The sequence below is a fragment of the Acipenser ruthenus genome, chromosome 44 (assembly GCF_902713425.1).
Source record: "Acipenser ruthenus chromosome 44, fAciRut3.2 maternal haplotype, whole genome shotgun sequence".
In the NCBI taxonomy this organism is placed as follows: Eukaryota; Metazoa; Chordata; class Actinopteri; order Acipenseriformes; family Acipenseridae; genus Acipenser; species Acipenser ruthenus.
In genome coordinates, this window is record NC_081232.1 from 5470676 (window position 1) to 5488154 (window position 17479).

At 44.6% G+C, this 17479-nt stretch overlaps 21 non-coding genes and 33 pseudogenes across 21 annotated transcripts; all 54 read right to left on the reverse strand.

Annotated features, from left to right (window-relative positions):
* Positions 1 to 48: 48 nt before the first annotated feature.
* On the reverse strand, positions 49 to 167 carry LOC131712118 (5S ribosomal RNA). Its single transcript, XR_009314007.1, has one exon. It is a non-coding gene; the product is annotated as a 5S ribosomal RNA (ribosomal RNA).
* Positions 168 to 267: 100 nt separating this feature from the next.
* On the reverse strand, positions 268 to 386 carry LOC131719530 (5S ribosomal RNA). Its single transcript, XR_009318429.1, has one exon. It is a non-coding gene; the product is annotated as a 5S ribosomal RNA (ribosomal RNA).
* A 100-nt stretch (positions 387 to 486) lies between these two features.
* On the reverse strand, positions 487 to 595 carry LOC131715813 (5S ribosomal RNA; annotated as a pseudogene).
* Positions 596 to 695: 100 nt separating this feature from the next.
* LOC131712212 (5S ribosomal RNA) lies at positions 696 to 814 on the reverse strand. Its single transcript, XR_009314105.1, has one exon. It is a non-coding gene; the product is annotated as a 5S ribosomal RNA (ribosomal RNA).
* Positions 815 to 914: 100 nt separating this feature from the next.
* On the reverse strand, positions 915 to 1023 carry LOC131716492 (5S ribosomal RNA; annotated as a pseudogene).
* A 100-nt stretch (positions 1024 to 1123) lies between these two features.
* On the reverse strand, positions 1124 to 1252 carry LOC131715386 (5S ribosomal RNA; annotated as a pseudogene).
* A 100-nt stretch (positions 1253 to 1352) lies between these two features.
* LOC131717111 (5S ribosomal RNA) lies at positions 1353 to 1471 on the reverse strand. Its single transcript, XR_009315996.1, has one exon. It is a non-coding gene; the product is annotated as a 5S ribosomal RNA (ribosomal RNA).
* Positions 1472 to 1585: 114 nt separating this feature from the next.
* LOC131713880 (5S ribosomal RNA) lies at positions 1586 to 1704 on the reverse strand (annotated as a pseudogene).
* A 100-nt stretch (positions 1705 to 1804) lies between these two features.
* On the reverse strand, positions 1805 to 1923 carry LOC131716351 (5S ribosomal RNA; annotated as a pseudogene).
* A 100-nt stretch (positions 1924 to 2023) lies between these two features.
* LOC131719531 (5S ribosomal RNA) lies at positions 2024 to 2142 on the reverse strand. Its single transcript, XR_009318430.1, has one exon. It is a non-coding gene; the product is annotated as a 5S ribosomal RNA (ribosomal RNA).
* A 100-nt stretch (positions 2143 to 2242) lies between these two features.
* On the reverse strand, positions 2243 to 2361 carry LOC131712119 (5S ribosomal RNA). Its single transcript, XR_009314008.1, has one exon. It is a non-coding gene; the product is annotated as a 5S ribosomal RNA (ribosomal RNA).
* Positions 2362 to 2461: 100 nt separating this feature from the next.
* LOC131716346 (5S ribosomal RNA) lies at positions 2462 to 2570 on the reverse strand (annotated as a pseudogene).
* Positions 2571 to 2684: 114 nt separating this feature from the next.
* On the reverse strand, positions 2685 to 2813 carry LOC131715919 (5S ribosomal RNA; annotated as a pseudogene).
* A 100-nt stretch (positions 2814 to 2913) lies between these two features.
* Positions 2914 to 3042, reverse strand: LOC131714180 (5S ribosomal RNA; annotated as a pseudogene).
* Positions 3043 to 3142: 100 nt separating this feature from the next.
* LOC131715439 (5S ribosomal RNA) lies at positions 3143 to 3261 on the reverse strand (annotated as a pseudogene).
* A 114-nt stretch (positions 3262 to 3375) lies between these two features.
* LOC131710849 (5S ribosomal RNA) lies at positions 3376 to 3494 on the reverse strand. Its single transcript, XR_009312731.1, has one exon. It is a non-coding gene; the product is annotated as a 5S ribosomal RNA (ribosomal RNA).
* Positions 3495 to 3594: 100 nt separating this feature from the next.
* On the reverse strand, positions 3595 to 3713 carry LOC131712493 (5S ribosomal RNA). Its single transcript, XR_009314384.1, has one exon. It is a non-coding gene; the product is annotated as a 5S ribosomal RNA (ribosomal RNA).
* Positions 3714 to 3824: 111 nt separating this feature from the next.
* LOC131710524 (5S ribosomal RNA) lies at positions 3825 to 3943 on the reverse strand. Its single transcript, XR_009312398.1, has one exon. It is a non-coding gene; the product is annotated as a 5S ribosomal RNA (ribosomal RNA).
* Positions 3944 to 4043: 100 nt separating this feature from the next.
* LOC131715920 (5S ribosomal RNA) lies at positions 4044 to 4162 on the reverse strand (annotated as a pseudogene).
* Positions 4163 to 4276: 114 nt separating this feature from the next.
* On the reverse strand, positions 4277 to 4395 carry LOC131714055 (5S ribosomal RNA; annotated as a pseudogene).
* Positions 4396 to 4509: 114 nt separating this feature from the next.
* On the reverse strand, positions 4510 to 4618 carry LOC131716299 (5S ribosomal RNA; annotated as a pseudogene).
* A 100-nt stretch (positions 4619 to 4718) lies between these two features.
* LOC131712588 (5S ribosomal RNA) lies at positions 4719 to 4837 on the reverse strand. Its single transcript, XR_009314479.1, has one exon. It is a non-coding gene; the product is annotated as a 5S ribosomal RNA (ribosomal RNA).
* Positions 4838 to 4951: 114 nt separating this feature from the next.
* On the reverse strand, positions 4952 to 5080 carry LOC131716033 (5S ribosomal RNA; annotated as a pseudogene).
* Positions 5081 to 5177: 97 nt separating this feature from the next.
* On the reverse strand, positions 5178 to 5306 carry LOC131713986 (5S ribosomal RNA; annotated as a pseudogene).
* A 100-nt stretch (positions 5307 to 5406) lies between these two features.
* On the reverse strand, positions 5407 to 5525 carry LOC131719532 (5S ribosomal RNA). The gene has a single exon (XR_009318431.1). It is a non-coding gene; the product is annotated as a 5S ribosomal RNA (ribosomal RNA).
* A 114-nt stretch (positions 5526 to 5639) lies between these two features.
* On the reverse strand, positions 5640 to 5758 carry LOC131710850 (5S ribosomal RNA). The gene has a single exon (XR_009312732.1). It is a non-coding gene; the product is annotated as a 5S ribosomal RNA (ribosomal RNA).
* Positions 5759 to 5858: 100 nt separating this feature from the next.
* LOC131715245 (5S ribosomal RNA) lies at positions 5859 to 5987 on the reverse strand (annotated as a pseudogene).
* Positions 5988 to 6101: 114 nt separating this feature from the next.
* On the reverse strand, positions 6102 to 6230 carry LOC117418973 (5S ribosomal RNA; annotated as a pseudogene).
* Positions 6231 to 6330: 100 nt separating this feature from the next.
* LOC131716193 (5S ribosomal RNA) lies at positions 6331 to 6439 on the reverse strand (annotated as a pseudogene).
* A 100-nt stretch (positions 6440 to 6539) lies between these two features.
* Positions 6540 to 6658, reverse strand: LOC131712757 (5S ribosomal RNA). Its single transcript, XR_009314646.1, has one exon. It is a non-coding gene; the product is annotated as a 5S ribosomal RNA (ribosomal RNA).
* A 128-nt stretch (positions 6659 to 6786) lies between these two features.
* LOC131719533 (5S ribosomal RNA) lies at positions 6787 to 6905 on the reverse strand. Its single transcript, XR_009318432.1, has one exon. It is a non-coding gene; the product is annotated as a 5S ribosomal RNA (ribosomal RNA).
* Positions 6906 to 7002: 97 nt separating this feature from the next.
* LOC131713987 (5S ribosomal RNA) lies at positions 7003 to 7131 on the reverse strand (annotated as a pseudogene).
* A 100-nt stretch (positions 7132 to 7231) lies between these two features.
* On the reverse strand, positions 7232 to 7350 carry LOC131719534 (5S ribosomal RNA). Its single transcript, XR_009318433.1, has one exon. It is a non-coding gene; the product is annotated as a 5S ribosomal RNA (ribosomal RNA).
* Positions 7351 to 7464: 114 nt separating this feature from the next.
* On the reverse strand, positions 7465 to 7583 carry LOC131710851 (5S ribosomal RNA). The gene has a single exon (XR_009312733.1). It is a non-coding gene; the product is annotated as a 5S ribosomal RNA (ribosomal RNA).
* A 100-nt stretch (positions 7584 to 7683) lies between these two features.
* LOC131715246 (5S ribosomal RNA) lies at positions 7684 to 7812 on the reverse strand (annotated as a pseudogene).
* Positions 7813 to 7926: 114 nt separating this feature from the next.
* LOC131716073 (5S ribosomal RNA) lies at positions 7927 to 8055 on the reverse strand (annotated as a pseudogene).
* Positions 8056 to 8155: 100 nt separating this feature from the next.
* Positions 8156 to 8264, reverse strand: LOC131716194 (5S ribosomal RNA; annotated as a pseudogene).
* A 100-nt stretch (positions 8265 to 8364) lies between these two features.
* Positions 8365 to 8483, reverse strand: LOC131712758 (5S ribosomal RNA). The gene has a single exon (XR_009314647.1). It is a non-coding gene; the product is annotated as a 5S ribosomal RNA (ribosomal RNA).
* A 128-nt stretch (positions 8484 to 8611) lies between these two features.
* On the reverse strand, positions 8612 to 8730 carry LOC117418984 (5S ribosomal RNA). The gene has a single exon (XR_004547018.1). It is a non-coding gene; the product is annotated as a 5S ribosomal RNA (ribosomal RNA).
* Positions 8731 to 8830: 100 nt separating this feature from the next.
* LOC131719535 (5S ribosomal RNA) lies at positions 8831 to 8949 on the reverse strand. The gene has a single exon (XR_009318434.1). It is a non-coding gene; the product is annotated as a 5S ribosomal RNA (ribosomal RNA).
* Positions 8950 to 9049: 100 nt separating this feature from the next.
* On the reverse strand, positions 9050 to 9168 carry LOC131719537 (5S ribosomal RNA). The gene has a single exon (XR_009318436.1). It is a non-coding gene; the product is annotated as a 5S ribosomal RNA (ribosomal RNA).
* Positions 9169 to 9282: 114 nt separating this feature from the next.
* Positions 9283 to 9401, reverse strand: LOC131714273 (5S ribosomal RNA; annotated as a pseudogene).
* A 114-nt stretch (positions 9402 to 9515) lies between these two features.
* Positions 9516 to 9634, reverse strand: LOC131713257 (5S ribosomal RNA; annotated as a pseudogene).
* Positions 9635 to 9748: 114 nt separating this feature from the next.
* On the reverse strand, positions 9749 to 9867 carry LOC131713868 (5S ribosomal RNA; annotated as a pseudogene).
* A 111-nt stretch (positions 9868 to 9978) lies between these two features.
* LOC117418990 (5S ribosomal RNA) lies at positions 9979 to 10097 on the reverse strand (annotated as a pseudogene).
* A 114-nt stretch (positions 10098 to 10211) lies between these two features.
* LOC131716344 (5S ribosomal RNA) lies at positions 10212 to 10320 on the reverse strand (annotated as a pseudogene).
* Positions 10321 to 10420: 100 nt separating this feature from the next.
* Positions 10421 to 10539, reverse strand: LOC131713649 (5S ribosomal RNA; annotated as a pseudogene).
* A 114-nt stretch (positions 10540 to 10653) lies between these two features.
* LOC131716345 (5S ribosomal RNA) lies at positions 10654 to 10762 on the reverse strand (annotated as a pseudogene).
* Positions 10763 to 10876: 114 nt separating this feature from the next.
* Positions 10877 to 10995, reverse strand: LOC131710399 (5S ribosomal RNA). Its single transcript, XR_009312271.1, has one exon. It is a non-coding gene; the product is annotated as a 5S ribosomal RNA (ribosomal RNA).
* A 100-nt stretch (positions 10996 to 11095) lies between these two features.
* LOC131713432 (5S ribosomal RNA) lies at positions 11096 to 11214 on the reverse strand (annotated as a pseudogene).
* Positions 11215 to 11314: 100 nt separating this feature from the next.
* On the reverse strand, positions 11315 to 11433 carry LOC131713566 (5S ribosomal RNA; annotated as a pseudogene).
* A 114-nt stretch (positions 11434 to 11547) lies between these two features.
* On the reverse strand, positions 11548 to 11666 carry LOC131714138 (5S ribosomal RNA; annotated as a pseudogene).
* A 114-nt stretch (positions 11667 to 11780) lies between these two features.
* Positions 11781 to 11899, reverse strand: LOC131713518 (5S ribosomal RNA; annotated as a pseudogene).
* Positions 11900 to 11999: 100 nt separating this feature from the next.
* Positions 12000 to 12118, reverse strand: LOC131713433 (5S ribosomal RNA; annotated as a pseudogene).
* Between the last annotated feature and the right edge of the window lie 5361 nt (positions 12119 to 17479).

A 17479-nucleotide genomic window follows, 5' to 3' on the forward strand; every position in this document is an offset into this window, starting at 1 on the left:
TTTGTCCTCCACACATTTCAATTGTAAAATGTAATTACAAAAATGTAATGCCTGCAGCACTTGATATTCCCAGGTGGTCTCCCATCCAAGAACTAACCAAGCCCAACATTGCTTAGCTTCTGAGATCAGACGAGATCAGGCTTATTCAAGGTGGTGTGGCCGCAGGCGATTGCATTTCTGCTTTCATGACTTTTATGTTTAGTGAGCTGGGGGTGATTCCTCCAAAATTTCCTTTTGTCCTCCACACATTTCAATTGTAAAATGTAATGCCTGCAGCACTTGATATTCCCAGGTGGTCTCCCATCCAAGTACTAACCAAGCCCAACATTGCTTAGCTTCTGAGATCAGACGAGATCAGGCTTATTCAAGGTGGTGTGGCCGCAGGCGATTGCATTATTGCTTTCATGACTTTTATGTTTAGTGAGCTGGGGGTGATTCCTCCAAAATTTCCTTTTGTCCTCCACACATTTCAATTGTAAAATGTAATGCCTGCAGCACTTGATATTCCCAGGTGGTCTCCCATCCAAGTACTAACCAAGCCCAACATTGCTTAGCTTCTGAGATCAGACTTATTCAAGGTGGTGTGGCCGCAGGCGATTGCAGTTCTGCTTTCATGACTTTTATGTTTAGTCAGCTGGGGGTGATTCCTCCAAAATTTCCTTTTGTCCTCCACACATTTCAATTGTAAAATGTAATGCCTGCAGCACTTGATATTCCCAGGTGGTCTCCCATCCAAGAACTAACCAAGCCCAACATTGCTTACCTTCTGAGATCAGACGGGATCAGGCTTATTCAAGGTGGTGTGGCCGCAGGCGATTGCATTTCTGCTTTCATGACTTTTATGTTTAGTCAGCTGGGGGTGATTCCTCCAAAATTTCCTTTTGTCCTCCACACATTTCAATTGTAAAATGTAATGCCTGCAGCACTTGATATTCCCAGGTGGTCTTCCATCCAAGTACTAACCAAGCCCAACATTGCTTAGCTTCTGAGATCAGACTTATTCATGGAGGTGTGGCCGCAGGCGATTGCATTTCTGCTTTCATGACTTTTATGTTTAGTGAGCTGGGGGTGATTCCTCCAAAATTTCCTTTTGTCCTCCACACATTTCAATTGTAAAATGTAATGCCTGCAGCACTTGATATTCCCAGGTTGTCTCCCATACAAGTACTAACCAAGCCCAACATTGCTTAGCTTCTGAGATCAGACGAGATCAGGCGAGATCAGGCTTATTCAAGGTGGTGTGGCCGCAGGCGATTGCGTTTCTGCTTTCATGACTTTTATGTTTAGTGAGCTGGGGGTGATTCCTCCAAAATTTCCTTTTGTCCTCCACACATTTCAATTGTAAAATGTAATGCCTGCAGCACTTGATATTCCCAGGTGGTCTCCCATCCAAGTACTAATCAAGCCCAACATTGCTTAGCTTCTGAGATCAGACGAGATCAGGCTTATTCAAGGTGGTGTGGCCGCAGGCGATTGCATTTCTGCTTTCATGACTTTTATGTTTAGTGAGCTGGGGGTGATTCCTCCAAAATTTCCTTTTGTCCTCCACACATTTCAATTGTAAAATGTAATTACAAAAATGTAATGCCTGCAGCACTTGATATTCCCAGGTGGAATCCCATCCAAGTACTAACCAAGCCCAACATTGCTTAGCTTCTGAGATCAGACGAGATCAGGCTTATTCATGGTGGTGTGGCCGCAGGAGATTGCATTACTGCTTTCATGACTTTTATGTTTAGTGAGCTGGGGGTGATTCCTCCAAAATTTCCTTTTGTCCTCCACACATTTCAATTGTAAAATGTAATGACTGCAGCACTTGATATTCCCAGGTGGTCTCCCATCCAAGTACTAACCAAGCTCCACATTGCTTAGCTTCTGAGATCAGACGAGATCAGGCTTATTCAAAGTGGTGTGTCCGGGGGAAATTGCATTTCTGCTTTCATGACTTTTATGTTTAGTGAGCTGGTCGTGATTCCTCCAAAATTTCCTTTTGTCCTCCACACATTTCAATTGTAAAATGTAATGCCTGCAGCACTTGATATTCCCAGGTGGTCTCCCATCCAAGTACTAACCAAGCCCAACATTGCTTAGCTTCTGAGATCAGACGAGATCAGGCTTATTCAAGGTGGTGTGGCCGCAGGCGATTGCATTATTGCTTTCATGCATTTTATGTTTAGTGAGCTGGGGGTGATTCCTCCAAAATTTCCTTTTGTCCTCCACACATTTCAATTGTAAAATGTAATGCCTGCAGCACTTGATATTCCCAGGTGGTCTCCCATCCAAGAACTAACCAAGCCCAACATTGCTTAGCTTCTGAGATCAGACGAGATCAGGCTTATTCAAGGTGGTGTGGCCGCAGGCGATTGCATTTCTGCTTTCATGACTTTTATGTTTAGTGAGCTGGGGGTGATTCCTCCAAAATTTCCTTTTGTCCTCCACACATTTCAATTGTAAAATGTAATGCCTGCAGCACTTGATATTCCCAGGTGGTCTCCCATCCAAGTACTAACCAAGCCCAACATTGCTTAGCTTCTGAGATCAGACTTATTCATGGAGGTTTGGCCGCAGGCGATTGCATTTCTGCTTTCATGACTTTTATGTTTAGTGAGCTGGGGGTGAATCCTCCAAAATTTCCTTTTGTCCTCCACACATTTCAATTGTAAAATGTAATTACAAAAATGTAATGCCTGCAGCACTTGATATTCCCAGGTGGTCCCACATCCAAGTACTAACCAAGCCCAACATTGCTTAGCTTCTGAGATCAGACGAGATCTGGCGAGATCAGGCTTATTCAAGGTGGTGTGGCCGCAGGTGATTGCATTTCTGCTTTCATGACTTTTTTGTTTAGTGAGCTGGGGGTGATTCCTCCAAAATTTCCTTTTGTCCTCCACACATTTCAATTGTAAAATGTAATGCCTGCAGCACTTGATATTCCCAGGTGGTCTCCCATACAAGTACTAACCAAGCCCAACATTGCTTAGCTTCTGAGATCAGACGAGATCAGGCGAGATCAGGCTTATTCAAGGTGGTGTTGCCGCAGGCGAATGCATTTCTGTTTTCATGACTTTTATGTTTAGGGAGCTGGGGCTGATTCCTCCAAAATTTCCTTTTGTCCTCCACACATTTCAAATGTAAAATGTAATGCCTGCAGCACTTGATATTCCCAGGTGGTCTCCCATCCAAGTGCTAACCAAGCCCAACATTGCTTAGCTTCTCAGATCAGACAAGATCAGGCTTATTCAAGGTGGTGTGGCCGCAGGCGATTCCATTTCTGCTTTCATGACTTTTATGTTTAGTGAGCTGGGGGTGATTCCTCCAAAATTTCCTTTTGTCCTCCACACATTTCAATTGTAAAATGTAATTACAAAAATGTAATGCCTGCAGCACTTGATATTCCCAGGTGGTCTCCCATCCAAGTACTAACCAAGCCCAACATTGCTTAGCTTCTGAGATCAGACGAGATCAGGCTTATTCAAGGTGGTGTGGCCGCAGGTGATTGCATTTCTGCTTTCATGACTTTTATGTTTAGTGAGCTGGGGGTGAATCCTCCAAAATTTCCTTTTGTCCTCCACACATTTCAATTGTAAAAAGTAATGCCTGCAGGACTTGATATTCCCAGGTGGTCTCCCATCCAAGTACTAACCAAGCCCAACATTGCTTAGCTTCTGAGATCAGACGAGATCAGGCTTATTCAAGGTGGTGTGGCCGCAGGCGATAGCATTTCTGCTTTCGTGACTTTTATGTTTAGTGAGCTGGGGGTTGTTCCTCCAAAATTTCCTTTTGTCAACACATTTCAATTGTAAAATGTTATTACAAAAATGTAATGCCTGCAGCACTTGATATTCCCAGGTGGTCTCCCATCCAAGTACTAACCAAGCCCAACATTGCTTAGCTTCTGAGATCAGACGAGATCAGGCTTATTCAAGGTGGTGTTGCCGCAGGCGATTGCATTTCTGTTTTCATGACTTTTATGTCTAGGGAGCTGGGGCTGATTCCTCCAAAATTTCCTTTTGTCCTCCACACATTTCAAATGTAAAATGTAATGCCTGCAGCACTTGATATTCCCTGGTGGTCTCCCATCCAAGTGCTAACCAAGCCCAACATTGCTTAGCTTCTCAGATCAGACAAGATCAGGCTTATTCAAGGTGGTGTGGCCGCAGGCGATTGCATTTCTGCTTTCATGACTTTTATGTTTAGTGAGCTGGGGGTGATTCCTCCAAAATTTCCTTTTGTCCTCCACACATGTCAATTGTAAAATGTAATTACAAAAATGTAATGCCTGCAGCACTTGATATTCCCAGGTGGTCTCCCATCCAAGTATTAACCAAGCCCAACATTGCTTAGCTTCTTAGATCAGACGAGATCAGGTTTATTCAAGGTGGTGCGGCCGCAGGCGGTTGCATTTCTGCTTTCATGACTTTTATGTTTAGTGAGCTGGGGGTGATTCCTCCAAAATTTCCTTTTGTCCTCCACACATTTCAATTGTAAAATGTAATTACGAAAATGTAATGCCTGCCGCTCTTGATATTCCCAGGTGGTCTCCCATCCAAGTACTAACCAAGCCCAACATTGCTTAGCTTCTGAGATCAGGCTTATTCAAGGTGGTGTGGCCGCAGGCAATTGCATTTCAGCTTTCATGACTTTTATGTTTAGTGAGCTGGGGGTGATTCCTCCAAAATTTCCTTTTGTCCTCCACACATTTCAATTGTAAAATGTAATGCCTGCAGTACTTGATATTCCCAGGTGGTCTCCCATCCAAGTACTAACCAAGCCCAACATTGCTTAGCTTCTGAGATCAGACGAGATCAGGCTTATTCAAGGTGGTGTGGCCGCAGGTGATTGCATTTTTGCTTTCATGACTTTTATGTTTAGTGAGCTGGGGGTGATTCCTCCAAAATTTCCTTTTGTCCTCCACACATTTCAATTGTGAAATGTAATTACAAAAATGTAATGCCTGCAGCACTTGATATTCCCAGGTGGTCCCACATCCAAGTACTAACCAAGCCCAACATTGCTTAGCTTCTGAGATCAGACGAGATGTGGCGAGATCAGGCTTATTCAAGGTGGTGTGGCCGCAGGTGATTGCATTTCTGCTTTCATGACTTTTTTGTTTAGTGAGCTGGGGGTGATTCCTCCAAAATTTCCTTTTGTCCACACATTTCAATTGTAAAATGTAATGCCTGCAGCACTTGATATTCCCAGGTGGTCTCCCATACAAGTACTATCCAAGCCCAACATTGCTTAGCTTCTGAGATCAGACGAGATCAGGCGAGATCAGGCTTATTCAAGGTGGTGTGGCCGCAGGCGATTGCGTTTCTGCTTTCATGACTTTTATGTTTAGTGAGCTGGGGGTGATTCCTCCAAAATTTCCTTTTGTCCTCCACACATTTCAATTGTAAAATATAATGCCTGCAGCACTTGATATTCCCAGGTGGTCTCCCATCCAAGTACTAACCAAGCCCAACATTGCTTAGCTTCTGAGATCAGACGAGATCAGGCTTATTCAAGGTGGTGTGGCCGCAGGCGGTTGCATTTCTGCTTTCATGACTTTTATGTTTAGTGAGCTGGGGGTGATTCCTCCAAAATTTCCTTTTGTCCTCCACACATTTCAATTGTAAAATATAATTACAAAAGTGTAATGCCTGCAGCACTTGATATTCCCAGGTGGTCTCCCATCCAAGTACTAACCAAGCCCAACATTGCTTAGCTTCTGAGATCAGACGAGATCAGGCTTATTCAAGGTGGTGTGGCCGCAGGTGATTGCATTTCTGCTTTCATGACTTTTATGTTTAGTGAGCTGGGGGTGAATCCTCCAAAATTTCCTTTTGTCCTCCACACATTTCAATTGTAAAAAGTAATGCCTGCAGGACTTGATATTCCCAGGTGGTCTCCCATCCAAGTACTAACCAAGCCCAACATTGCTTAGCTTCTGAGATCAGACGAGATCAGACGAGATCAGGCTTATTCAAGGTGGTGTGGCCGCAAGCGATTGCATTTCTGCTTTCATGACTTTTATGTTTAGTGAGCTGGGGGTGATTCCTCCAAAATTTAATTTTGTCCTGCACTCATTTCAATTGTAAAATGTAATTACAAAAATGTAATGCCTGCAGCACTTGATATTCCCAGGTGGTCTCTCATCCAAGTACTAACCAAGCCCAACATTGCTGAGCTTCTGAGATCAGACGAGATCAGACGAGATCAGGCTTATTCAAGGTGGTGTGGCCGCAAGCGATTGCATTTCTGCTTTCATGACTTTTATGTTTAGTGAGCTGGGGGTGATTCCTCCAAAATTTCCTTTTGTCCTCCACACATTTCAATTGTAAAATGTAATGCCTGCAGCACTTGATATTCCCAGGTGTTCTCCCATCCAAGTACTAACCAAGCCCAACATTGCTTAGCTTCTGAGATCAGGCTTATTCAAGGTGGTGTGGCCGCAGGCGATTGCATTTCTGCTTTCATGACTTTTATGTTTAGTGAGCTGGGGGTGATTCCTCCAAAATTTCCTTTTGTCCTCCACACATTTCAATTGTAAAATGTAATGCCTGCAGCACTTGATATTCCCAGGTGTTCTCCCATCCAAGTACTAACCAAGCCCAACATTGCTTAGCTTCTGAGATCAGACGAGATCAGGCTTATTCAAGGTGGTGTGGCCGCAGGCGATTGCATTTCTGCTTTCATGACTTTTATGTTTAGTGAGCTAGGGGTGATTCCTCCAAAATTTCCTTTTGTCCTCCACACATTTCAATTGTAAAATGTAATAACAAAAATGTAATTACAAAAATGTAATGCCTGCAGCACTTGATATTCCCAGGTGGTCTCCCATCCAAGTACTAACCAAGCCCAACATTGCTTAGCTTCTGAGATCAGACGAGATCAGGCTTATTCAAGGTGGTGTGGCCGCAGGCGATTGCATTTCTGCTTTCATGACTTTTATGTTTAGTGAGCTGGGGGTGATTCCTCCAAAATTTCCTTTTGTCCACACATTTCAATTGTAAAATGTAATGCCTGCAGCACTTGATATTCCCAGGTGGTCTCCCATACAAGTACTATCCAAGCCCAACATTGCTTAGCTTCTGAGATCAGACGAGATCAGGCGAGATCAGGCTTATTCAAGGTGGTGTGGCCGCAGGCGATTGCGTTTCTGCTTTCATGACTTTTATGTTTAGTGAGCTGGGGGTGATTCCTCCAAAATTTCCTTTTGTCCTCCACACATTTCAATTGTAAAATATAATGCCTGCAGCACTTGATATTCCCAGGTGGTCTCCCATCCAAGTACTAACCAAGCCCAACATTGCTTAGCTTCTGAGATCAGACGAGATCAGGCTTATTCAAGGTGGTGTGGCCGCAGGCGGTTGCATTTCTGCTTTCATGACTTTTATGTTTAGTGAGCTGGGGGTGATTCCTCCAAAATTTCCTTTTGTCCTCCACACATTTCAATTGTAAAATATAATTACAAAAGTGTAATGCCTGCAGCACTTGATATTCCCAGGTGGTCTCCCATCCAAGTACTAACCAAGCCCAACATTGCTTAGCTTCTGAGATCAGACGAGATCAGGCTTATTCAAGGTGGTGTGGCCGCAGGTGATTGCATTTCTGCTTTCATGACTTTTATGTTTAGTGAGCTGGGGGTGAATCCTCCAAAATTTCCTTTTGTCCTCCACACATTTCAATTGTAAAAAGTAATGCCTGCAGGACTTGATATTCCCAGGTGGTCTCCCATCCAAGTACTAACCAAGCCCAACATTGCTTAGCTTCTGAGATCAGACGAGATCAGACGAGATCAGGCTTATTCAAGGTGGTGTGGCCGCAAGCGATTGCATTTCTGCTTTCATGACTTTTATGTTTAGTGAGCTGGGGGTGATTCCTCCAAAATTTAATTTTGTCCTGCACTCATTTCAATTGTAAAATGTAATTACAAAAATGTAATGCCTGCAGCACTTGATATTCCCAGGTGGTCTCTCATCCAAGTACTAACCAAGCCCAACATTGCTGAGCTTCTGAGATCAGACGAGATCAGACGAGATCAGGCTTATTCAAGGTGGTGTGGCCGCAAGCGATTGCATTTCTGCTTTCATGACTTTTATGTTTAGTGAGCTGGGGGTGATTCCTCCAAAATTTCCTTTTGTCCTCCACACATTTCAATTGTAAAATGTAATGCCTGCAGCACTTGATATTCCCAGGTGTTCTCCCATCCAAGTACTAACCAAGCCCAACATTGCTTAGCTTCTGAGATCAGGCTTATTCAAGGTGGTGTGGCCGCAGGCGATTGCATTTCTGCTTTCATGACTTTTATGTTTAGTGAGCTGGGGGTGATTCCTCCAAAATTTCCTTTTGTCCTCCACACATTTCAATTGTAAAATGTAATGCCTGCAGCACTTGATATTCCCAGGTGTTCTCCCATCCAAGTACTAACCAAGCCCAACATTGCTTAGCTTCTGAGATCAGACGAGATCAGGCTTATTCAAGGTGGTGTGGCCGCAGGCGATTGCATTTCTGCTTTCATGACTTTTATGTTTAGTGAGCTAGGGGTGATTCCTCCAAAATTTCCTTTTGTCCTCCACACATTTCAATTGTAAAATGTAATAACAAAAATGTAATTACAAAAATGTAATGCCTGCAGCACTTGATATTCCCAGGTGGTCTCCCATCCAAGTACTAACCAAGCCCAACATTGCTTAGCTTCTGAGATCAGACGAGATCAGGCTTATTCAAGGTGGTGTGGCCGCAGGCGATTGCATTTCTGCTTTCATGACTTTTATGTTTAGTGAGCTGGGGGTGATTCCTCCAAAATGTCCTTTTGTCCTCCACACATTTCAATTGTAAAATGTAATGCCTGCAGCACTTGATATTCCCAGGTGGTCTCCCATCCAAGTACTAACCAAGCCCAACATTGCTTAGCTTCTGAGATCAGACGAGATCAGGCTTATTCAAGGTGGTGTGGCCGCAGGCAATTGCATTTCTGCTTTCATGACTTTTATGTTTAGTGAGCTGGGGGTGATTCCTCCAAAATTTCCTTTTGTCCTCCACACATTTCAATTGTAAAATGTAATGCCTGCAGCACTTGATATTCCCAGGTGGTCTCCCATCCAAGTACTAACCAAGCCCAACATTGCTTAGCTTCTGAGATCAGACGAGATCAGGCTTATTCAAGGTGGTGTGGCCGCAGGCGATTGCATTTCTGCTTTCATGGCTTTTATGTTTAGTGAGCTGGGGGTGATTCCTCCAAAATTTCCTTTTATCCTCCACACATTTCAATTGTAAAATGTAATTACAAAAATGTAATGCCAGCAGCACTTGATATTCCCAGGTGGTCTGCCATCCAAGTACTAACCAAGCCCAACATTGCTTAGCTTGCGAGATCAGACGAGATCAGGCTTATTCAAGGTGGTGTGGCCGCAGGCGATTGCATTTCTGCTTTCATGACTTTTATGTTTAGTGAGCTGGGGGTGATTCCTCCAAAATTTCCTTTTGTCCTCCACACATTTCAATTGTAAAATGTAATTACAAAAATGTAATTCCTGCAGCACGTGATATTCCCAGGTGGTCTCCCATCCAAGTACTAACCAAGCCCAACATTGCTTAGCTTCTGAGATCAGACGAGATCAGGCTTATTCAAGGTGGTGTGGCCGCAGGCGATTGCATTGCTGCTTTCATGACTTTTATGTTTAGTGAGCTGTTGGTGATTCCTCCAAAATTTCCTTTTGTCCTCCACACATTTCAATTGTAAAATGTAATTACAAAAATGTAATGCCTGCAGCACTTGATATTCCCAGGTGGTCTCCCATCCAAGTACTAACCAAGCCCAACATTGCTTAGCTTCTGAGATGAGACGAGATCAGGCTTATTAAAGGTGGTGTGGCCGCAGGCGATTGCATTGCTGCTTTCATGACTTTTATGTTTAGTGAGCTGGGGGTGATTCCTCCAAAATTTCCTTTTGTCCACACATTTCAATTGTAAAATGTAATTACAAAAATGTAATGCCTGCAGCACTTGATTTTCCCAGGTGGTCTCCCATCCAAGTAAAAACCAAGCCCAACATTGCTTAGCTTCTGAGATCAGACGAGATCAGGCTTATTTAAGGTGGTGCGGCTGCAGGCGATTGCATTTCTGCTTTCATGACTTTTATGTTTAGTGAGCTGGGGGTGATTCCTCCAAAATTTCCTTTTGTCCTCCACACATTTCAATTGTAAAATGTAATTACAAAAATGTAATGCCTGCAGCACTTGATATTCCCAGGTGGTCTCCCATCCAAGTACTAACCAAGCCCAACATTTCTTAGCTTCTGAGATCAGACTTATTCAAGGTGGTGTGGCCGCAGGCGATTGCATTTCTGCTTTCATGACTTTTATGTTTAGTGAGCTGGGGGTGATTCCTCCAAAATTTCCTTTTGTCCTCCACACATTTCAATTGTAAAATGTAATGCCTGCAGCACTTGATATTCTCAGGTGGTCTCCCATCCAAGTACTAAAGAAGCCCGACATTGCTTAGCTTCTGAGATCAGACGAGATCAGGCTTATTCAAGGTGGTGTGGCCGCAGGCGATTGCATTTCTGCTTTCATGACTTTTATGTTTAGTGAGCTGGGGGTGATTCCTCCAAAATTTCCTTTTGTCCTCCACACATTTCAATTGTAAAATGTAATTACAAAAATGTAATGCCTGCAGCACTTGATATTCCCAGGTGGTCTCCCATCCAAGTACTAACCAAGCCCAACATTTCTTAGCTTCTGAGATCAGACTTATTCAAGGTGGTGTGGCCGCAGGCGATTGCATTTCTGCTTTCATGACTTTTATGTTTAGTGAGCTGGGGGTGATTCCTCCAAAATTTCCTTTTGTCCTCCACACATTTCAATTGTAAAATGTAATTACAAAAATGTAATGCCTGCAGCACTTGATATTCCCAGGTGGTCTCCCATCCAAGTACTAACCAAGCCCAACATTGCTTAGCTTCTGAGATCAGACGCGATCAGGCTTATTCAAGGTGGTGTGGCCGCAGGCGATTGCATTTTTGCTTTCATGACTTTTATGTTTAGTGAGCTGGGGGTGATTCCTCCAAAATTTCCTTTTGTCCTCCACACATTTCAATTGTAAAATGTAATGCCTGCAGCACTTGATATTCCCAGGTGGTCTCCCATCCAAGTACTAACCAAGCCCAAAATTGCTTAGCATCTGAGATCAGACGAGATCAGGCTTATTCAAGGTGGTGTGGCCGCAGGCGATTGCATTTCTGCTTTCATGACTTTTATGTTTAGTGAGCTGGGGGTGATTCCTCCAAAATTTTCTTTTGTCCTCCACACATTTCAATTGTAAAATGTAATGCCTGCAGCACTTGATATTCCCAGGTGGTCTCCCATCCAAGTACTAACCAAGCCCAACATTGCTTAGCTTCTGAGATCAGACGAGAACAGGCTTATTCAAGGTGGTGTGGCCGCAGGGGATTGCATTTCTGCTTTCATGACTTTTATGTTTAGTGAGCTGGGGGTGATTCCTCCAAAATTTCCTTTTGTCCTCCACACATTTCAATTGTAAAATGTAATTACAAAAATGTAATGCCTGCAGCACTTGATATTCCCAGGTGGTCTCCCATCCAAGTACTAACCAAGCCCAATATTTCTTAGCTTCTGAGATCAGACGAGGTCAGGCTTATTCAAGGTGGTGTGGCCGCAGGCGATTGCATTTCTGCTTTCATGACTTTTATGTTTAGTGAGCTGGGGGTGATTCCTCCAAAATTTCCTTTTGTCCTCCACACATTTCAATTGTAAAATGTAATTACAAAAATGTAATGCCTGCAGCACTTGATATTCCCAGGTGGTCTCCCATCCAAGTACTAACCAAGCCCAACATTGCTTAGCTTCTGAGATCAGACGCTATCAGGCTTATTCAAGGTGGTGTGGCCGCAGGCGATTGCATTTTTGCTTTCATGACTTTTATGTTTAGTGAGCTGGGGGTGATTCCTCCAAAATTTCCTTTTGTCCTCCACACATTTCAATTGTAAAATGTAATGCCTGCAGCACTTGATATTCCCAGGTGGTCTCCCATCCAAGTACTAACCAAGCCCAAAATTGCTTAGCATCTGAGATCAGACGAGATCAGGCTTATTCAAGGTGGTGTGGCCGCAGGCGATTGCATTTCTGCTTTCATGACTTCTATGTTTAGTGAGCTGGGGGTGATTCCTCCAAAATTTCCTTTTGTCCTCCGCACATTTCAATTGTAAAATGTAATTACAAAAATGTAATGCCTGCAGCACTTGATATTCCCAGGTGGTCTCCCATCCAAGTACTATCCAAACCCAACATTGCTTAGCTTCGACGAGATCAGGCTTTTTTTTTTTTTTTTTTTTTCAGGCTTTTTTTATTTATTTATTTTTTTTACAATATTTACAACTTGAAAACAAGGCTGTTATGTGTTTTCCTAAGAAAAATATTGTTATAGAGAATTTTTTCATCAAAATCCTCCATTTGTTTATGTTCTACACAGTAATGAAATATATATGAAATATTTTTCTTCACATAAAAAATATAAAATTTTACAATATCTACTTTCATATTATGAAACTCTGCCATGTTTCTTCTCTTTAAAATTGTATACCTTGCATAACTCAAAAATAAGTTCACCGCTAGAGTGTTAACATTATCTATTTTATCAGTCAATCCAAACAAAAACATTTCCTCCCATGACAATGTATTGAGTACATTCTGCTCTGCAAATTTAAAGAACCCCTCTATTAAACCCCTCAAGTATTCCCTCAGCCCCTGCAGTTCAGTGCATTTTACAAATAGATGCAATAATCCTTCCTCTCTACTTTGACACACTGAACACAAGGCATTGTCACTTTTGTGCATTTTAAAAAGGAGCCACTTTGTAAAGATGCAGTTGTGCCTCAGTTTAAAATCATTTTCTTCACATTCGGGAGATTTATAAGTCTGTCTTACATTATTCCAAATTGTACAGATTTTAAAGTTTGGAAATATTTTTTGCCAGAATTGCTCCGACGTTGGCTTTTTAAAAACCACACTCATTAACACTAAATAGAACATTTGGTCGTACATTCAATAATGTTAAAGTATTTATTTTTCCTTTTTAGAAGAAACACAGGCAAAGAAACTCCACGTGACAGTTTGCTGTTGTGTTCTTGATTAATAACCCTCACCCAACTCTCAGGGACGGCACTTTGTATTTTACTGTACTCCTTTATTATTATACTAATGGGAATATCTTCGTTCTTTTCTTTTACCAAGTCAACTATTGCCAAACTGGGTAAAAAGCCTTCTTTAAAAACGTACATAATGTCTTTAATTTTACTAACACCTGCTTCTATAAAACTCTTTTTATAAAGTGTCATACCTTGCACTTTTAACAGTGGGTTAAAAAAAAGAGGCTGCTCCAATATTTGTTCTCTGGTCTCTGGCTTAAAAGAGACATGCTGCAAGAACTCAGACCAAGCCACTAGAACTTCTTTATACATCCAGGGAACATCCTTTACCATTGAAGGTTTAAGACACATTAATAGAATTTCTTCCCCCATTCCCAAACCCCCACAATTTGATAAGAAATGTTTCAGAAAGTGCTTCCATACACTGTTATTCGTAGGGTCTAAAAACTTTTTAACCACTTTAATTCGAAAGCTCTTTCGTTTTAGCTCAATATCTGCCAGCATTAGCCCTCCTTTACTGATTTTCCCAATGACTGTATTATAGCTGATCTTAGCAGGTTTCCCAGCCCACAGAAACCTAACCATCATGTTTTTAATCTCTTTCTCAGCCCACTGGGGGATCTCCTTAACACTCAGTAAATACCATATCCTGGAAAGAAACAGACTATTAATGACCAAGACTTTACCCTTCAGAGTCAACTCCCTGCCACTCCACAAATTCAAGATGGCCCTCATTTTGATTATCTTTTCCTGCCAGTTCTTTTCAGCCACTGACCTCTCTTCTAATCCAATATATACCCCCAAGATCTGAAGGCTTTCCTCTGCAATTCTGAAAGGTATATCTAAAAGTGTATTGCTTTTCCTTACAGGGAGAATTTCTGATTTATCAATATTGATTTTTGCCCCTGAAGCAGAACAGTAAGATGTGAACACTTCCATTATTTTTGGGATGCTGTCTAAACTCGACACTGTGAGTGTGGTGTCATCTGCATGCTGATATATAATTGATTTTTCATTACAACCAGGAATTGGGACTCCAATTATGTCTTTATTCCCTTGTATTGCCAGGCTCAGGGGTTCTGCAATTACTGAATACAGCAAAGCAGAGAGAGGACATCCCTGTCTCACTGACCTCTCCACTGGGAAGAACTCAGTCAGATTGCCATTACATTTTACCCTACTAAAAATATTGGTATAAAAAATCTTAACCCATGAGGTAAAACTATTCCCAAAACCAAATCTCTGCAGCACCTCTAATAAGTAATCATGTTCCACCCTATCAAAGGCTTTTTCCTGATCTACTTTTAAAATATAGCCTTCTTTTTGCTCCATTTTCAAGTAACTAACTACATCCCTTACCGAACATATTGTATCCGCTATATCCCTTCCTGGCACACAATAAGTTTGGGAGGAGGATATTATCTTAGGCAATACCGCTTTCAAACGATTTGTGAAAATCCTTGTTAGTGCCTTATAATCACAATTCAACAGACTTATGGGCCGATAGTTTTTTAATAAGGCTTTATCTCCTTGTTTCTTGTAGATTAAAGTAACTATCCCCATTCTCATTGTTGGACTTAAAAGACCTTTCTCTTTAACCTCTTTAAATACTTGTAATAAAATAGGGCAGATAAGATTTTTAAATTTAAGATAAAATTCCAGGGTTAACCCATCTGAACCAGGACTTTTATTAGTTGTCATATCCTGCAAGGCGTCTTCCAGTTCCTCCAACCTAATCTCCTTCTCACAACTCTCCCTGTCTTCATCACTCACTTTAGTTGCTATAAAAGAAAGTATTTTCTCCCTCTCCTCCAAAATTGTACCTTGTTTTTTAAAAAGCCCTGTGTAAAAATGACAAACTTCTTTTAAGATTTCACCCTGTTCTTCAGTTACTTCCCCATTACTTTTAGTCAGTTCTTCTATATAGGAATCCTGTTGTCTTTGTTTTTCAAGCCCAAAAAAGAATGTAGTGCTTTTCTCTCCCTCCACCACATGTCTGGCTTTGGATCTTAGTATTGCCCCCTCACAGCGCTCGTTTTCAATTCCTTTAATTTTGTCTTGCAATTCCTCTATTCTGTTATAATTCATATCCATCAGTTCTGCTGCCTTCTCATATTCACGTTTAAGTTCTACCTGAACCTCCTGCTCATTCTTAATTTTAATTTTATTTCTATTTATCCCATATTGAATGCAGTATTTCTTTATATTGTTGTGACGGGGTACTGCCCCGTCTTTATGATCAATGTTGGGACTGGCAGGGAGGGGGTTAAAATTCCTCCCTGCCAGAAAAACATGTGAGAATGTGGCTGGAGCCCTAATTGACTAATCAGTAATTATTGAATAATTGGGCTCCAGCCACAGGGGATAAAAGCCAGGGGAGAGGCCCTGGCTAGGAGAGAGTTGAAGGAGAGTTCCAGAAGAGGAGTGTTTTGTTTGTGCTGTGTCTTTGTAAGTTTTTGGTTCCAGTGAAGGCAATGCCCAGCCTGGAAATCTTTATTTTTGTAAGTTTTTGCTTTTTGCTTTGTGTGTATTTTGTGTTTAAAACCTTTTTTGTTTGGCCCTTGTGCTGGTTTATTTTTTATTTTTGTCTATTAAAAACTTTATTTTTGAACTTTAAAACTGTCTCTGAGTCTCAAACCTCGGTCCATCCTGTCACATATGGTGTCGGAAGGGGATTCCGCTGCATTCTGCCGAAGCAAGGCTAGATGGCTACGGAGAGACAGGAGGAGCAAACCCCTGAAATTTTTTGGGGGGGACAAGGGCAGACCGCAGGTAACCCTGAGGGGCTGCTGAAGGAGATGGATGGAGCCGCTGTCCTTCATGGAGCCGAGAGATCCCAAACGCCAGAGAGGGGTGAGCTGTCATCCCGAGAGCCAGAAAGGGGTGAGCCGCCGTCCCTAGAGCCAGAAGGGGAGGAGCTGTCGTCCCGAGAGCCAGAGAGGGGTGAGCTGTCGTCCCGAGAGCCAGAGAGGGGTGAGTCGCTGTCCCGAGAGCCAGAGAGGGGTGAGTCGCTGTCCCGAGAGCCTGAAGGGGAGGAGCCGCTGTCCCGAGAGCCAGAAGGGATGGAGCCACTGTCCCGAGAGCCAGAAGGGATGGAGCCGTCGTCCCGAGAGCCAGAGAGGGGTGAGCCGCCGTCCCGAGAGCCAGAAGGGGAGGAGCTGCCGTCCCGAGAGCCAGAAGGGGAGGAGCTGCCGTCCCGAGAGCCAGAAGGGGAGGAGCTGCCGTCCCGAGAGCCAGAAGGGGAGGAGCTGCCGTCCCGAGAGCCAGAAGGGGAGGAGCTGCTGTCCCGAGAGCCAGAATGGGGGCCGCTGCCATCGCCCAGAGAGGGGGAGCCGCTGCCTTCGCCCAGAGAGGGGGAGCCCGAATGTCCACAGCCCGAGAGGGAGGAGCCCGAACGTCCACAGCCCGAGAGGGAGGAGCCCGAACGTCCACAGCCCGAGAGGGAGGAGCCCGAACGTCCACAGCCCGAGAGGGAGGAGCCCGAACGTCCACAGCCCGAGGGGGAAGAGCCCGAGCGGGAGGAGTCGGTGCGTCCACGGCCCGAGAGGGAGGAGTCGGTGCGTCCACGGCCCGAGAGGGAGGAGTCGGTGCGTCCACGGCCCGAGCGGGAGGAGTCGGTGCGTCCACGGCCCGAGAAGGGGAAGCCCACAGGCCTAGGGCTGAAGGGACCTGTAGAGGGAGACGAGCTGCTGTTCCCGCCTCCGCCAGCAGAGGGAGACGAGTTGCTGTTCCCGCCTCCGCCAGCAGAGGGAGACGAGTTGCCGTTCCCGCCTCCGCCAGCAGAGGGAGACGAGTTGCCGTTCCCGCCTCCGCCACTAGAGGGAGACGAGCTGCCGTTCCCGCCTCCGCCAGCAGAGGGAGACGAGCCGCCGTTCCCGCCTCCGCCAGCAGAGGGAGCCGGGCCGCCGTTCCCGCCTCCGCCAGCAGAGGGAGCCGGGCCGCCGTTCCCGCCTCCGCCAGCAGAGGGAGCCGGGCCGCCGTTCCCGTCTCCGCCAGCAGAGGGAGCCGGGCCGCCGTTCCCGTCTCCGCCAGCAGAGGGAGCCGGGCCGCCGTTCCCGTCTCCGCCAGCAGAGGGAGCCGGGCCGCCGTTCCCGTCTCCGCCAGCAGAGGGAGCCGGGCCGCCGTTCCCGTCTCCGCCAGCAGAGGGAGCCGGGCCGCCGTTCCTGTCTCCGCCAGCAGAGGGAGCCGGGCCGCCGTTCCCGTCTCCGCCTCCCGAGGGTCCGCTGCTGCTGCCGTCGCCTCCCGAGGGTCCGCTGCTGCTGCCGTCGCCTCCCGAGGGTCCGCTGCTGCTGCCGTCGCCTCCCGAGGGTCCGCTGCTGCTGCCGTCGC